Consider the following 15,902-nt stretch of genomic DNA (forward strand, 5'->3'; position numbering starts at 1 on the left):
ACACGTGTAAAAATAAAATACATGTCACACTGTTACTGAGGAGAGGTTTCTTTATTCATGACTTTTCGTTAAAGGGTCGAAACTGGAACGCAGACTGCGGTGGGTAGGGTGTGCGCTGATGTAAAGACCACCTCTAAACTCAAGGAATGACAGGCTCCTGCTCCTACAGCGGTCCGCATTGCCGGACTGCTTGTTTCAACGGAGCCTGCCATCCCTCCTTTTTGGGATTCTGTGTGCGGGGGGCTATGTGGCCTTGTGGCGGAGGAGGACGGATACAGATTCCTCTGCTGCGTGACTCAGCGGTCCACGACAAGGACCGCTGTATAAGATCTGTACCTGCCCTCCCCCACTAAAAAGTCACATCCCCACCGCCCACACAGAACCTGGAAACCACCTCCCATACCGACCACGGTGCCTGCTGACTGCACTGTGTGTGTTACCCGCTGCTGATCCGGCCCCCGTGTCTGTACCCTGCGAAAGGTGCCTGTCCTATGCAATTAGCAACGCACTTCCCCACGCACCCCATTCAAACACAGTCTTCAGTGAAGAAACATGACGGAAACAGTACTTAACAGCAAAGTATTTTTATTACTTAAGTACACAGTTATGGGATGGGACTGGGATTGGGACTTGTTTGAGTCCGGAAGGGAAGGACTTATGCAAACGTAGGGTATGAGAGCTTTTGGTTACTTGAGCACTCTGCTGGGGTGCAGTGATAGTATTCACGGACCAGGGCGGGCATCCTCCTGGTTATTTGGGGTGAGGGGGGTATGTGACTTTGTGGCGGGGGAGGGCGGTTGCAGAGATACTGCCGGGGGCTCTGTCCTGCAGCGGTCCTGCAGAACATACACAAGTCGCCGGAGCGTGTCTGTTTGCTCCCTCAGTAGTACAAGCATTGCTTGAGTCGCCTGCTTGTGTTCCTCACGCCACCTCTCCTCCCATTCGCTGTGTGAGCGCTGGTACAGAGAGACTTTCTCCCTCCACTGCCTCTGCTGGTCCGCCTCGGCTAGGTAGCAGCCCACACATTCATCGAAAATCGTGTCCCTTGTCTTTTTCTTTTGCCGCCTAATCTTCGCCAGCCTCTGCGAGGTGGATGCTGTGGAAGGTCTGGAGACAGTGGAAGCTGTGAGATGGGAAACAGTTAGTTAATTCCTTGCAATGATACTTTTTTGCGAACAATTAACTGAGTCTAGGCTGTCTCTGTGAATTTTTTGTTGAGACCCCTGTGCCTGCTGTTGCACAAATCATTTGCGCGGTGGATTCTGGGTAAATGTCGCCAGTCATTCCTTCCTCCGGGAAAGCAACGGCAGACAATCATTTCGAGCACGTTTTCCATGAAATGCCCTGGCACACGCCATAGCGTGGCAACAATGGACCCTATTTTGCCTTTTGTGTATGTCACCGTATGTGTACTGGATGCCGCTGACAGAGGCGGACCAGCAGCGCTACACAGCAGCATGCTTATGCTTTTGCATGACAGCAGCGATGGTTACCAGGCATACTGCACCGTCTACCATACCATGAACTGGTAAGAAGACGGTAATAAGATGGTCATGGTTACTTGTCCTTTTGCACTGCGCCATTTGGTGCTGTCATAAGTGCCCCTGGTAGATCAGCCAGGGGCGCAAAAGCAAAATTTGGGAATGACTCCCTGAGTCAATCCCTCCTTTTTGGGTATCTAAAAATAGAATCAGTCCTGCCTAGATTATGGGCAAGTGTACTAGAGAACCACTGTATCATACAACCAGAGACCACAGCTGCTCTCTGTCCAATCCTGCATAAATTTTGAGCTGAACGCTATTCACAGGGTGTGCTCCTGAAACAACCCCAGCTGTTCATTCCGTTCTTCCCCCAGCCTTCCTGGGTTCCAATACCATTGTCCCCCCACTTGTGTGATGAAGTAATATAGAATGCATGAATAAGACACAGGTAGTCGTTTGTGAGAAATGAGTGGAAGGAAGCCTCCAGCTGCAATGATAGTCCAGAGATGACATTAAGGGGTGTGGAGGAGGGAGCCACTCATCCCTCTGCTAGTCCAGGGGCAATTGAATCTTTTCTTTACAATGAAGGGTGGGGGCTGATGGAGCTCAGCCCCCTGTTGCAATGATGAGGACGGTTACCAGCCATACTGCACCATCTACCATGAAAAATTAGCAACCGGCGGCCTTGACCGACCTGTCCCAAGCAAGTTGGTATGGTCGTTATGGTTACCAGTCCTTTTGCACTGCCCCATGTGCCAATAGGCTGATGATGAGGATGGATTTCCATCTTATTGTACCATCAGCCATCCATAGCGTGGGGGGAGCAAGGATGTTGGTGTTGAGTGCTGCACCATCGCGTCTATCTGCAGCATTCAGTACAGATACGGTGACATGTAAAAGAGTCAACAGAGGATTGTTTTCCCTTTAACTTCTGGGGGTCGGGGGGGTGCGTAAATTGCCGAGCTATGCCCCGACCCACCGCGGACACTGTGTTTGACCCTAGAAGCATTTGGAGATCAGCCAAGAATGCAAATGCTTTTCGGAGACAGCAGGAACTGTGGGATACCTTGCGTCCTCGTTCCCCCCTCCCTCCATGAGCGTCCATTTGATTCTTTGGCTTTCCGTTACGCTCGTCACGCAGCTGCGTGCTGAGTCTGTGCTATGCCGTCTGTCCGTTTATTTATTAAAAATACTTTGGACCAGGCGTAACGTAACATTTCTTCCCCTACTTAGATGCAGGAGTCTCCGAGCGAGATCACCGCGAGGACGGGCACTGAAGGAGATAGAGAGCGCATGCTGCGTGAAATCTAGCACGAACCACGGACCTATGCAGCCGTGCTCTGGGAGGCAGTGCTCCCTGAATACCGCATGAAAGCCTCGCGCGGAAAAATGTGCTATCACGGAGCACCCAATAAGGCAGCTCTCCCCAGGAACCTCCTGCTGATGCTTATCGATTAACGGCAGGAGAGCTTCGTGGCGTTCTCCCAGGAGGATTTCTGTTCTATCACCATATATACAGAGACCTCCTTTTCACACACTTCAGATTCCTGTTATATTAAGAATAAAAGTTAACATGGTTAAAGCACTTACCGACTGCTCCTACCCCTGATTCAGGATCCGGGTTCCTGGCCGGGGAGGGTTGGTAGGGGATCTCCGTGACGGTGATGAATAGATCCTGGCTGTCGGGGAAACCAGCGTTGTAAGCGCTATCGCCTGCCTCGTCCTCCACAAACCCTTCCTCATCTTCCCCGTCCGTGAACATCGTCGAGGAACTGTCCGTCGACACTGTCCCATCATCAGAGTCCATGGTCACTGGTGGGGCAGTGGTGGCAGGCTCCATAGCGTCCGTTGGCCGCTTTGATTTTTTGGTAGGCTTGTCTGGGGTCCTTGATTTTCACGCGGCGCTGCGTTGCATGACGGCTGTATCCTCTGTCTGTATCATGGCTTTGGAGACATTCTCGTAGGTCTTTGCATTCCGTTCGTTGGAGCGCAGCTCCGAAAGCACAGACTCCTCGCCCCACACACCGATCAGATCCAAGAGTTCCCGGTCAGTCTATGCCGGGTCCCTCTTTCTATTCAGAGATTACATGAACTCCTCTGCTGGAGAGCTCTGCATTGCTGCCGGTGCTGCGGAGCCCGCCCCGATGTGCAACCAGAACGTCAGATTCAAACCGCCCAGACAGGAAAATGAATTCAAATTTTCGCGGGTCATTTCCTGTGTGGCTGGGCAGAGAATCCAAGCTCGGGCTGCTGTCCAGAGCGTCAACAGAGTGGTGCAGTGTGGGATAGCTCCCGGAGCTACTAAGTTCGATTTCCATCCACACCTAGCCTAATTCGAACTAGCCATGTCGAATTTAGCGTTACTCCACCTGCCGGGGTGGAGTACCAAATTTGAACTAAAGAGCCCTCTAGTTTGAATTAAATGGCTTCCTGGTGTGGACGGTTGAGCGGTTAGTTCGAATTAACGCTGCTAAATTCGAATTAAAGTCCTAGTGTAGACCAGGCCTAAGGGGAAGGTGACTGCAGAGCAATGACACTGGAGATGCCCAGACCTCCAATGGGGGCAGCGTGGAAATTAATAATGGGAAGATCATTTGCGAAATTAGTCGTCACTGACAAGATTTGTCTCTGTTCCTATTTCACGCTGTGGTGTTAGTTAGAGGAATCAGTACAGATTTTTTACTATATTAATTAAACACTTAATTTTATTTAACCAAGCCAAAAACTTAATGTCACTTATTTTTTCTCTCTCCTAGCAAGAATGAATTGAATTTTGTAACTTTCTGGAAAGTGCAGCGAGATTAAATGTGGGGAATTCAGTCTCTGTGTTTGTGAGCTGATGTTTTCCTCTCACAGGTCAGTGCCTGCATTGAAATACCAAGAGGGATCTAAGGGCTGGTTTACGCTGGGCACTTCACTGGCAGAGCGACGTCTCTCAGGGTGTGACCCCCTCCCCCAAACCCATAGAGTTAAAGTGACCTAAGCCCGGGTTAGATAGTGCTAAAGAAAAGGAAGAATTGTTCTGTCCATGTAGCTATTACAGGGACGGGAAAACCCCTCCAGTCACTGTCTACTCCAAAGTGCTATAGCAGTGCCACAGCAGCATTTTAAGTGTAGACAGAGTGAAAGTAGATCTGGCTCCAGTTCGCACTGTGGATGCTGAGGTACTAAGGCTACAATATTAACAACAGCACAGTGCTTGCGTAGTTGGCAAGGTTCAAACCTGCACAGGAAAACCCCAATGGATTTCTAGTCCATTGCCTTAACCACTTGGCCACAACTACTTAACGTGCATCTTTTTTGCTACATGATGATTCTGTTCTCACTGAATTGTCACTTCAACTTGTTTGCTCAGACCAGCTTCCCCAGCACACTCATGGCTGCATTAGTGTAAGTGTATCCTGGGCTGAACAGCGAGAATTCCTGCCCATTTCTCTTCCGGTTGGAGCATGATCAGAGTGTGTTTGTGTGAATGACATTGCTGTAGATTGTTGTTTATTCCCCACTCTGACAATTCAGACAGTCCCTTTCCTAGTCAAATCTCCAGCACATCGTTCCAATAGCAGGGGGCAGGATTTCTCTGGGGCACTGAGGGCTGGTGCGTGAACTCAGCCTTGCATTCCACCCTTGATGTTTCCTGGACTAACAACAGCAGCAGCAAGAAAGAGCTGAGCCAATATCTCCCTGGCAGGGATGCAGGTGCCATGTCCCCTCTGTCTGACCATCGCCATTGCAGCAGAGAAGGGTTCACTGGAATCAAGCACCCTGGCTCAGACAAGAGACCCAGGAAGATTTTGCTGTTCATGGATCTGTGCAAAGGAAATTGTGTCTCTGTGTGAAATTGAGGCAGGAAATGAAACTCCACATGGTGGCCCAATGACCTAAGAAATGTGAGTGAAGGATTTGGGCTGAGAAATGATCTAACAGGGGTTTGTTTCAATTTATTGCCCTGGTTAAAATCTATGGCTAAAAGGCAGCCACTGTTGTTAGTACTTGTACCTGTGTAGGGACACCCCAGTGGGTGTCAAGTCCATTGCCTTCACCAGGGGCAGTCGATTATTTTATCAAGGTACAAATTTCTTGGCGAAGGCCTAGACTCCAGAGAAAACAATGCACGGCTGATAAGAAGAAGTACATCAAAAGATTTTGCAGCCACCATGGGCATAACTATGATGTGTCGTGTTTCACTCTTTATATCTGGCACCACCTCCTTTCCCTTTAGCCTTGTAGTTGACCAAGGGCAAAGCTGAACATCTCCTCAGATACCAGGGAGTGTTTATGTCCATTCCTGCGAGCTACACAGGGGTTTGATGTTGCTGCTTTCAATCCTCCGGCTCTGCCGGGATAAGGAACAATTCAGGCTGTCACTGAACAGAAGGAGAAAGATCAGTTTTTGACAGGGAGAGGGACGCCTCCTCTTAAAGGTGTTTGTCTGGCTGGCAGTCCTGGTTCCCAGGTCTCGCCCATGGGGCTCCAGCTGTTTTGGGACCAGGTCACTCCCTTGGCCCCACCTGCCGCCCCCACGCGTTCCCCCCCAGGGGCCCTGTCAGTGCAGCGGAGCTGAGCAGCATCTGCCTGCTCGCTCCAGTGGCTGCCGGCCCCTCCGCATGGCAGGGCAGGGTGGGTCTGTGCCTCCGCGCTTTCCCTGCCCTGAACACCCCTGCAGCCAATGGGACACTGTGGGGGTGATGCCTGGGGGCAGCAGCACTCGGAGGCCCCCCAACCCACCCCGCCTTAGAGCCCCAGGTAAGCGCTGCATCCCTGACCCCCTCCCAGAGCCTGCACCCTCACCCCCTCCCCACATACCCCTTCCTACTCCCAAACTCCTTTCCAGAGCCTTCACCCCCTTCCCACACCTCCCCAGCCCCCACACTCCCTCCCAGAGCCTGTACCCCCCTCCACACACCCCTGCCCCCAACTCTCTCCCACAGCCTGCACCCTCTCCCTCCATGCCCCCAGCCCCAAAACTCCCTCCCAGAGCCTGCAGCCCCTCCCCCTTCCCACACACCCCCTCCCGCCTGCCCCCAGTCTCCCGCCCAGAACCTGCAACCCCACTCCTCCTGTTCCCCCCACACCCTGCCCCAGCCCAGATCCTGCACCCAGCACCCAAACTCCATCCCAGAGCCTGCACCCCAGAACCCCTTCCCCACCCAAACTCCCTCCCAGAGACCAGCCTCTCACCCCTTCTGCACCCAAACCCCCCCAGAGCCTGCACGCCTCCTGCATCCCAATCCCCAGCCCCAGCCCAGGGCCTGCACCCTAGATCTCCTCTCCCTCCCAAACTCCCTCCCAGAGCCTTAGGCAGGTGGAGGGTGGAGTTTTGGGGGGCGGGTTCTGGGTGGTATGAGTGACATTATTGGCCCACTGGGAGGATTGGAGGACTGGCACTGGCCCTAAGGTAAATTGAGGTTGAGACCCTGCTTTAAGGGATTGGAGCAATGCTGGAGAGACTGACGGGCAGGGAGCTGGGGAGCTGTGTGTGCCCCAAGGAGAGTTGTTGTTGTGCTCTGGTGACACAGAGCGGGGGTGGGGAGTTTGTAAGCTGTGGTGTTTGTATAGAGAGAAAGTTTACTAACCCCCAGGTTAAAAACTGTTCCTGCTCTGGGCTCTACATGGCACTCTCTGTTGTGAGTGTAGCTCAGTGGGTGAATGTTTCCCTGCAGGGTAATAGATTCCTAGTTCCAATCCAAGTGATTCCCTTTAAAAACTTTTTCAAATGAAAATCGATTTCCAGACCCATCTCCAGTATGTTCAGGAGTTTGCTGAATTGGGGTGGGTGGGGCTTGAAATGAATTTAAACACTCAGCATTTTCCTGTGCAAATGAATAAAGACCTAGCAGAGCTGTCCAGCAGCTGAAATCAGTTCCAGTCCTCGGCATCTCTAAGAGGGACACTCGGTAGCTGAGGCATGTGGGACACCTCTGTGGTGAGGACAGGTGAAAAAATGCTGGATTCAATGAAAGCTGAGCCCATAGGAGGGGAAGGTGAACGGCAGCACCACACAGGGTCATAACACTCAGACACGGGGCTTCACTGTCACCTTCCCTGTGTTTTCCATCATTTATATCCAGGGGTGAAAGTAACTTACAGGACTTACCGGTACTGCCGGAGTCCTGAGGGGGTGTGGCCTCATCTGGAAGGGGCGTGGCCTCTCAAGATTTAAAGGCCCTGGAGCACCAGCTGTGGCTGGGAGACCCAGGGCCTTTAAATCAACCAGGGCCTCCCAGCTGCAGAGGCCCCCAGAGCTCAGGGGCAAATTAAAGGAACCCTGAGCTTTGCGGGGCTGGGGCAGGTATTTAAAGGGCCAAGAGCTCCTGCCACTGAGGGGAGCTCCAAGCCCTTTAAATCCGGCCCCAGCCCGGCCGCCAGAGCCGCAGGCAGTGGGTTTAAAGGGCTCTGGACTGACCGCAGCAGCCCAGAGCCCTTTAAATCCGGCCCCAGCCCGGCCGCCGGAGCCGCGGGCGGGGGGGTTAAAGGGCTCTGGGCTGCCAGCTGCGGTGGGGAGCCCAGAGCCCTTTAAATCCCCACAGCAAAAGCCAGTGCAGTCCGGCACGGCGTACTGGCTCTTGCCGGTATGCTGCCCGTACCAGCTTGTACCAGCTTACTTTCACCTCTGTTTATATCCTAAGGAACACACCCTCCCCCTCCTCCACGCACTGTCACACACAACCTTCTCCCCTTGAGACCCCTCCCCCCCACATTGTCACACACACCTTCTCCCCTTGAGCTCCATCCCACCCCTCCCCCTCTCCCCCACACTCGCCATGGGACACAGCCTCTCGGTGACTCACCCAGATTGGGGCTTGTCTCTGCATCTCCCCAACAGGGGAGCAGAGAGCCGAAAGGGCCACAGGAGACCAATGGAGCTAGGCAGGAATAGAAAAGACTTCCCCTCCCTCCATTCACTTCTCAGGAGTCCCGTTAATCTCACCCATGAGACATTCCAGCACCAGCTGGGCTCAAAGCACCAACCTTCCCCTCAGCAACGGAAGGGGGAACCAGCTCTATCACACAGAAGGAGGCTCCCCACCTCTGCTGCTACCATTCTGCAGCCATTAATATGGATTTGTTTCAGCTAATGCAACCCCCCCCACCCACCCCTCTAATCCATCCATGAATCAAGGAGAAAAAACCCTCCATTAACTACCAGAGGTGCCATGGGTTAGTGCACAGGACTTATAATAGCAGTGTTCAATGGAGTGATGCTGAGGTTGTGAGTTCTAAACCTCTCCTGGAGCACTAGTGTTCTTTGAGCAAATGGCTTCTGCCAATCCTTTTCTCCTGCAGAAAATACAATTGCAGCTCAGAAAGACACTGAGGTCCCCTTGCTTTACAGAGAGCAGGGCAGATTCCACAGATCTACCAGGCTCTGCTCTCCACCAGCCGCCGGGGTCAGGCAGAGCCCAGAGCCAGGGCCGTCCTTAGGCATAGGCAGAACAGGCAGCCGCCTAGGGCACCACTAGGTCTGGGGGCACTGCTCTGCTGGGAGGCTGGACAGATGGGAAGCAGTGGAGCACGTAAGAGCCGGGCTGCTGGGTCCTAGAGAGAGCCGAATGCAGCACAGTCTGAGGGAGGGGATTGGCTGCTGGGGTCTCTGGGAAGGGGTGGGGGAAGGAGCTCACCTGTGAGTGTGACTCTTTCCCCCCGGCTGAGGTGAGGTGAGGCAGGCTCTGCGGCTCTGGAACCAGTATCCTCTGTTGTCCCCCATAACATCCATTCTTCTCCCGCCCTGCCCCATGGAGCACCCCCTCCTTTCTCCCCCTCCCCAGGAGCATCCCTCTCTCTCCCCTCCCTCCCCTCCGTCAGGGCTGGGTTGGGTGAGGTGCTGGGGGGTAGGTGGGGGGGGGGAGGCTGCCTGCTGAGGAATGAAAGTGAAAGTAACTCACTTCCTGGGCAGTGAGCCAGGATTGGAATGTCACACAGGGCTGGGCTGGGGTTAGCCAGATGTGTGAAAAATCAGGACAGGGGGTTGGGGTAGGGTGAGCAGATATCCCTATTTTATAGGGCCAGTCCCAATTTTGGGGTCTTTTTCTTATATAGGCTCCTTTTACCCCCCACTCCCAACCCCTGTCCTGATTTTTCACACTTGCTGTCTGGTCACTCTAGGTGGGGGTAATTGGTGCCTATATAAGACAAAGCCCCAAATATCGGGACTGGCCCTATAAAATCAGGACATCTGGATCTGGTCACCCTAGCTGGGGAGCGCCTCTCCCCCGGGCTGGCAGCTGCCAGCGATCCATCTCATCCGGGGGGAGCTGCACAGGGCAGGATGAGCTGCTATGGCTCCATGGGTGCCCCGTCCCTGAGATCAGATGTTGTGCTAACTTCACCATGGTCCGTAAGGCTGGTGGTGGTGCCCATTGGTGTGTGATTGGACCTGAGGGTTTGCTGTTGCTGTTGCCACTCTGCACCCCAAGAGGTGGATTTTGGGGTCTACTGCAGCTGTCGGACCAGCAGGCTGGGGGTGAGCCAAGCATGAAAGCAGGACTGTGTTGCCATTTAGATTGTCATTTAACAACTTTGTTTGCCAAAAATTCTTGCTAACAATCCTGAATCCAATTTCAATATTTAAAAAAAAAATCAATATCTTAGCCAGAAAATTAAGTTGTTGACAATTATTAGTGACAGGTTTCGTTTGAGGCAGGGAGTGGGCCAGTTTTCATCAGAGAAACAAAAAATGTCAACTGACTTTCCTATAGTCTGTTACTCCTGATAAGAGCCCTCCAACAACTGTAATATGCTCATCTCCTTACTGGTGTATAAAGCAGGGGTCAGCAACCTCCGGCACACGTGCCAAAGGTGGCAGGTGAGCTGATTTTTGGTGGTACGCAGCGGCAGGCTGAGCGGCTCAGCCCATCACTGCTCTGGGGTTCCAGCTGCTGCCCTTTTGCCAGCTGGGATACCGGCCGCTGGCCCCACTCAGCACCTGCTGCTGGCCTGGGGACCCCCAAGGAACCCCAGGCTGGCAGCGGGCTGAGCAGGCCGGCTGAACCACTCAACCTGCTGTCAGCCTGGGGTTCCATTCACTCAGCCGGCAGCGGGCTGAGTGGGCTGGTGGCGGGCTGAGCAGGGTCGGTGGGGAGTTGAGTGGCTCAGTCTGCTGCCAGTCTGGGGTGCCGGCAGCACTCAGCCTACTGCTACTCCGGGGTTCCGGCTGCCGGCCCCTTGCCAGTCAGGAGCCCAGCCGCCGGCCCCACTCTGCCTCCTGCCAGCCTGGGTGAGCAGAATCCCAGGCTGGTAGCGGGCTGAGGGGGGTTGGCGGCCGGGATCCTGGCTGGCAGGAGTTGGTGGTCAGAACCCCAGACCAGCAGGGGGCTGAGCAGGGCCTGGGATCCTTGTCTAGGGTTCCAGCCACCAGTCCCGCTCAGCCCGCACCCGGTCTGGGATTTCATTTACTCAGCTGGCAGTGGCCTGAGCAGGACCTCCGATAATAACAATAATTTATTTATATAATATAGACATAGAGAGAGACCTTCTACAAACATTAAAATGTATTACTGGCAAGAGAAACCTTAAATTACAGTGAACTTGGCACACCACTTCTGAAAGGTTGCCGACCCCGGTATAGACTGACCACATGTTGTACTAAGATTCTCCTGCTTTTTTTTTTTCCTGTGAGTCAGTATAGCTTTTGCCAGCCCAGAAGTTGGGCAGCCAATGTTTTACGTTTTCACAATGTTTTCTCCAACTTTCATAAAGTAAATACATAGTTAATATGAGTTAAAAATGCCAGGGTCACTTCCTTGTGAAGAATCTGTACAGCAGATCATGCTAGAGCTGTGAAAATGTCAGTTTTTGATGGAACTTTAGAGGCAGTGATTTAGCATGTATTTTATCATGTGAATGTGCTGCTATTGCTAATGTCTTTCCAAACAAAAATAAGGTACAATAGGACTTCCATAACATTTCTGTGCTACCTTAATCTAGATGAGATGATTCTGTGCTGACTTCATTTTGGTCACTTTGTGCTTTACCTAGCAGTAAAACTAGGGTTATATTTTCCCACTGTTTGGAAACCCAGCTTGTTAAACTGATTTTGCAGCCAAAAAAGCCAGAAAGATTGCTTTTAATTAAAAACAAATCTTTGTTTCAATACCTCTTCATATAAATTTCCAATAAAATTTTGACAAATTAAAAAAATTATATTATTTGCATCATTCTGTCAAATCAGAATTTTTTCTATAGTGCTACTTCTTTAGTGCTAGTGCATCAGCATTACAGTGTGCTTAATTAAGTTAAACTGGTTTTAATAACGTGAATATGGCAAGATTTCCAATACTGTATGCTTATATTTGTGTTGCTAAGAGCAGATCAGGCACAGGGGCACCAGTTTAATAATCTCGCCTAGGGCACCAGAAATCCTAAGGACGGCCCTGCCCAGAGCACTGCCCCCGACTCCCCCTCAATCTTTGCTCCCCAAACCACCTGTGTGCTCACCCTCTTTGCTGTGACACTCAAACCCTGCCTGGCTTTCTGTATGTTGGTGTGATTTTTGTCTGTCGTGTTTATGTGCATGTGGGTCCTGTGTGATTTTGGTGGATTCCTGGCATAGTTTTGTGTGCATGGGTGTGTGTATGATTTTTGCATGCAGATTGTTTTTTGCTTAGTATTCTTTTGGTATGTGGGTTTTGTGTTTCCTGTTGTTGGCTTTTGCTGTATTTTTGGTGTGGATTTGTTCTTTCTATATTTTGTGTGGTTTTCCTTTTTGTGTATATGGCTCTGTGTGCTGTGTGGGTTTGGTTTTTGTTTATGTCTGTGTGGGTCTGTGAAGTGTGTGATTTTCTCATTCTCTCTGTGTGGGTTTGTCTCTCTGTTTGTATCTTCATGTGTAAATTCACTGGAACTTTTCAAACTCTCCACAATTTGCCAATTTTCACCAGGAATTTTTCTCCATTAACAAATTCTCACTTGTTCCCTACCAGTTGGTGACCATTGCCCCAGGGGCCTGTCAGTCTCAGGGTCCTGATTTCCCATTGGCCCTTCCCGCTTCTATTGGGACTGGGAACGAGCCAACCAAAAACCCCACTAAGTTTTAGTAAAGGGCCAACAGTCCCTTACACATGCCAGCCCTGTGAGGGTTACCACGGTGCAGAGAAGGCAGCACAAGCTGGTCCCATGGTGTAATGGGCAGCACTCAGGACCCTGAATCCTGCAATCTGAGTTCAAATCTCAGTGGGACCTTTGGTTTGTGGTGAAGCCCTGGAGCTCACACTGCTCCACTTCCCTGTCTCCTGTTGGACAAGAACAAGTCTTTCCCCTCCTGTTGGGTGACTCAGGTGCTGTGGGGGGTCAGGGCTCTATAGCTAGTTACTGGTGCCTGAGGGTGGGGATTCTCATGGCTTCACCTGGTGCCCACAAGTCTGGCACTTGCTGCTGTGCTTCTCCTCTTGCCCACCTGGCGCTTGAAGTAAGCAGGGCCAGGGCTGGGCAGGCTGGAGCCCAGCACCTCTCCTCCTCTGGGCTCCTAAGACAGAGGCGGCTGGTGCTGACAGCTCCAAGGGAAGACTTAAAAGCCACAGAGCAACTGAGGGCAGGGCCAGAGGAGGGGAGGACCATGCCTATGTGTGGCCAGCAGACAGCCACAGAGACACCCAGCCAGGCTGCTCCCTGCTCCCTGGCATGCCGAACACCCACTGAAGGCCACCCACAGGGCGGCTGCTGATGCTCTGTGGCCAACATGAGAAGAAGGTAGGAAAGCAGGGCCAGCCCCCCTGGTGGGGCCTCTGACCGTTCCCACTCCAGGTGCTCACTTTGGCAGTGAAGCCGCCCATTTTCTTTGGCAAGTCAGGAAGGGCAAAGGCGAGACTGGAAGCACCTGGGGCTCATGCCCCAGCCTTTGTGACACCCAACCCCCAACTCCTTCCCGGGGCTCTAGCTGAAGCCAGAGCATTGGCCTGAGTGTCCAAGAAGAGGTTCCAGCCCTGAAGGGAGCAGGACTTGCAGCACAAAGTGAGCACAACCACGAGGGGACTCAACTCCTGAATCATCCGATCCACAGGGAGATGCCTTATCCTTTAGGCCACATGATGAGGGGGGTCTAAGCTCTTCTTTGGAAAAGCCGGACACTGTGTTTCTCAGGTCATCTGCTGAGGGGGCCGAGACGCTCTGGGCACAAGAAGTCAAGTTCCCAGCGACACGTGAGACTTAATTGTATGGGGCCAGGTGCAGAGCTTTGGCAGGGAGGCTCGGGCATGGGGGATTGAGGTGCAGCGGATGGACCGGCTGTCTAGGTACAGAGATTTAGTCTCCCTGAGGAGGAGGAGGAATCCTGCTGACAGGCAGTGGCTGTGCAGAAAAAGAGGAGGGGTTCCTGGGACTTTTTTTGCCTCTCTTTTGCCTGCCTGCTCGCTCTTGTGGTGAACGGTAAAAAAAATTCTCAATAAGCCCAGGTAGCTCAGTTGGTAGAGCATCAGGCTCTTAATCTGAAGGTCCGCAGTTCAAGCCCCTGTCTGGGTGCTTGGCTTTTAAGTTGCCTTGTGTGCCAGGAGCCAAATTCTGTTCACAGCCACACAGGGATTCCCAGAAACTGTGGCCATTTCCTGGAAAGGTTCCTTTCCTCAGGAATCAGGAGAGAGGCCACATGAGCAGGTGCAGATAGCGCAGGAAGTGCTGTGGGGCCAGGTGCTGAGAAAGCCCAGAGGGGGAGCAGCAGAGATGAGGGGAAGAGAGACAGAGAAGCAATGAGGACAGAGCACAAGTGTACAGGGGGCATCTGGTCTGGCTATTGTGCGGAACTTACCTGGTTTATACACTACCCTGGTGGAATTGGCCTGTGGAAGTATCTGAGTCCCCACCCCCTTACCCAGAGGCTGCCTGACCTCGAGGACTGTTAGGATACAGATATTCAGGCTTGTCTGCAAAGGCCTGTACTTTAAGAATTTAGGTGTATTTTTATCACTTAGCTAGTTATAAAGGTATAAAAGAAAGAATAAAAAATCCCTGTCTGTCTGTGTAATGGCCTTCTCTCACCGTGACAGTCTGAGACCTGGTTCTTCGGCTAAGCAGCAAAGGCAGCCATAAGGTGGGAAGTGTATGGTCACAACCTCACATTCCCAACTACTCACATTGAACTAAGGTGCTATTGGGCTGTTAGGGACACAATCCTGTCCTGATATTCCTATCACCTCCAGAGAAAGGGAAACTTAGTTTGGTAGCATCCTGTCTGGCAAGAACTCACTTATCAATAGACACAGCTGGAAAACCCTTATGTCTGTATAGATGTAGTTGTGAAATCCTCCCTTCTGTATTGTTTTGTATGTTTATTTGCATGGTCTCTGTCTGGTTCTGTGATTGTTTCTGTCTGCTGTATAATTAATTTTGTTGGGTGTAAACCAATGAAGGTGGTGGAATATAATTGGTTAAATAACCATGTTACAGTATGTTAGGATTGGTTAGTTACATTTCAGTAAAATGATTGGTTACGGAATAGCTAAGCAGAACTCAGGTTTTACTATATAGTCTGCAGTCAATCAGGAAGGCGGGGGGTGGGGGAATGGGAACAGGGACTGGGGATGAGGGAGTTGGGATCACGTTTTGCTACAGGGGGAAATGGGAACGGGGGATGGGAACAGAAACAGGGACACAGGCAAGGCTCTGTGGTGTCAGAGCTGGGAAGGGGACACTAAGGAAGGAAACTGGAATCATTGCTTGCTGGACGTTCACCCCAATAAACATCGAATTGTTTGCGCCTTTGGACTTCGGGTATTGTTGCTCTGTTCATGCGAGAAGGACCAGGGAAGTAAGAGGGTGAAGGAATAAGCCCTCTAACACTGTCATTTGTTGCTCTAGGCTCCATATGTACGTGCACATTCACATCCCACTCCTGACACAATCACTGTCTTCTATCTGACGAAATAGCCTAATTTCAACCTCTCCTGTAACATTACACCACCAACTATTTAGCATTTGTAGGAGAGAAGTTGGAGGGAATTCAAACATCTTCAAACGGCAAAACTTTTCCCCCGGCCTGGTCAGTGAATCCTATGGTGAGAAACTTTCTGTGCATTTCAGTTTCTTGTATTGTTGGATGGGGCCTGAGGTGCTGGAAGGGAAATGTCCATGGAAACCTTGGACATCACTGTTGTCCGAAAAAAGGCAGGTGTTAGACACAATCGCTTCTTGTATTCCCGTGGAATCCGAGTCTAGCTGAAGAATTTCTGTCTGTCCTAGAGAGAATCATTCCATTGTAAATACAAATGAAATGAGATCTTCAGGTCGAGTCAGCGCCTTTTAAAAATATTTACTGAGAAAAAAGCCATTCTTTGCCTTGTTGATAAGGACAAGAAGCCCTCTTTGCCTTTCCATTTCAAATGCGAAATGAATGGAGTTTTTCATTGAAAAACTTCTGGTTTTTAGAGGAATTGAACCCAGGCCATGGCTGTTAAAACACCAGAACCTACTGCTTAAAGCACCAGGGAGGGC

General features: G+C 51.5%; 2 non-coding genes across 2 annotated transcripts; both read left to right on the top strand.

Annotated features, from left to right (window-relative positions):
• Positions 1–12,590: 12,590 nt before the first annotated feature.
• On the top strand, positions 12,591–12,662 carry TRNAQ-CUG. Its single transcript has one exon. It is a non-coding gene; the product is annotated as a tRNA-Gln (tRNA).
• Positions 12,663–13,864: 1,202 nt separating this feature from the next.
• TRNAK-CUU lies at positions 13,865–13,937 on the top strand. The gene has a single exon. It is a non-coding gene; the product is annotated as a tRNA-Lys (tRNA).
• The last annotated feature ends 1,965 nt before the right edge of the window (positions 13,938–15,902 follow it).

This window comes from Mauremys mutica, unplaced genomic scaffold (genome assembly GCF_020497125.1).
Source record: "Mauremys mutica isolate MM-2020 ecotype Southern unplaced genomic scaffold, ASM2049712v1 Super-Scaffold_100166, whole genome shotgun sequence".
In the NCBI taxonomy this organism is placed as follows: domain Eukaryota; kingdom Metazoa; phylum Chordata; order Testudines; family Geoemydidae; genus Mauremys; species Mauremys mutica.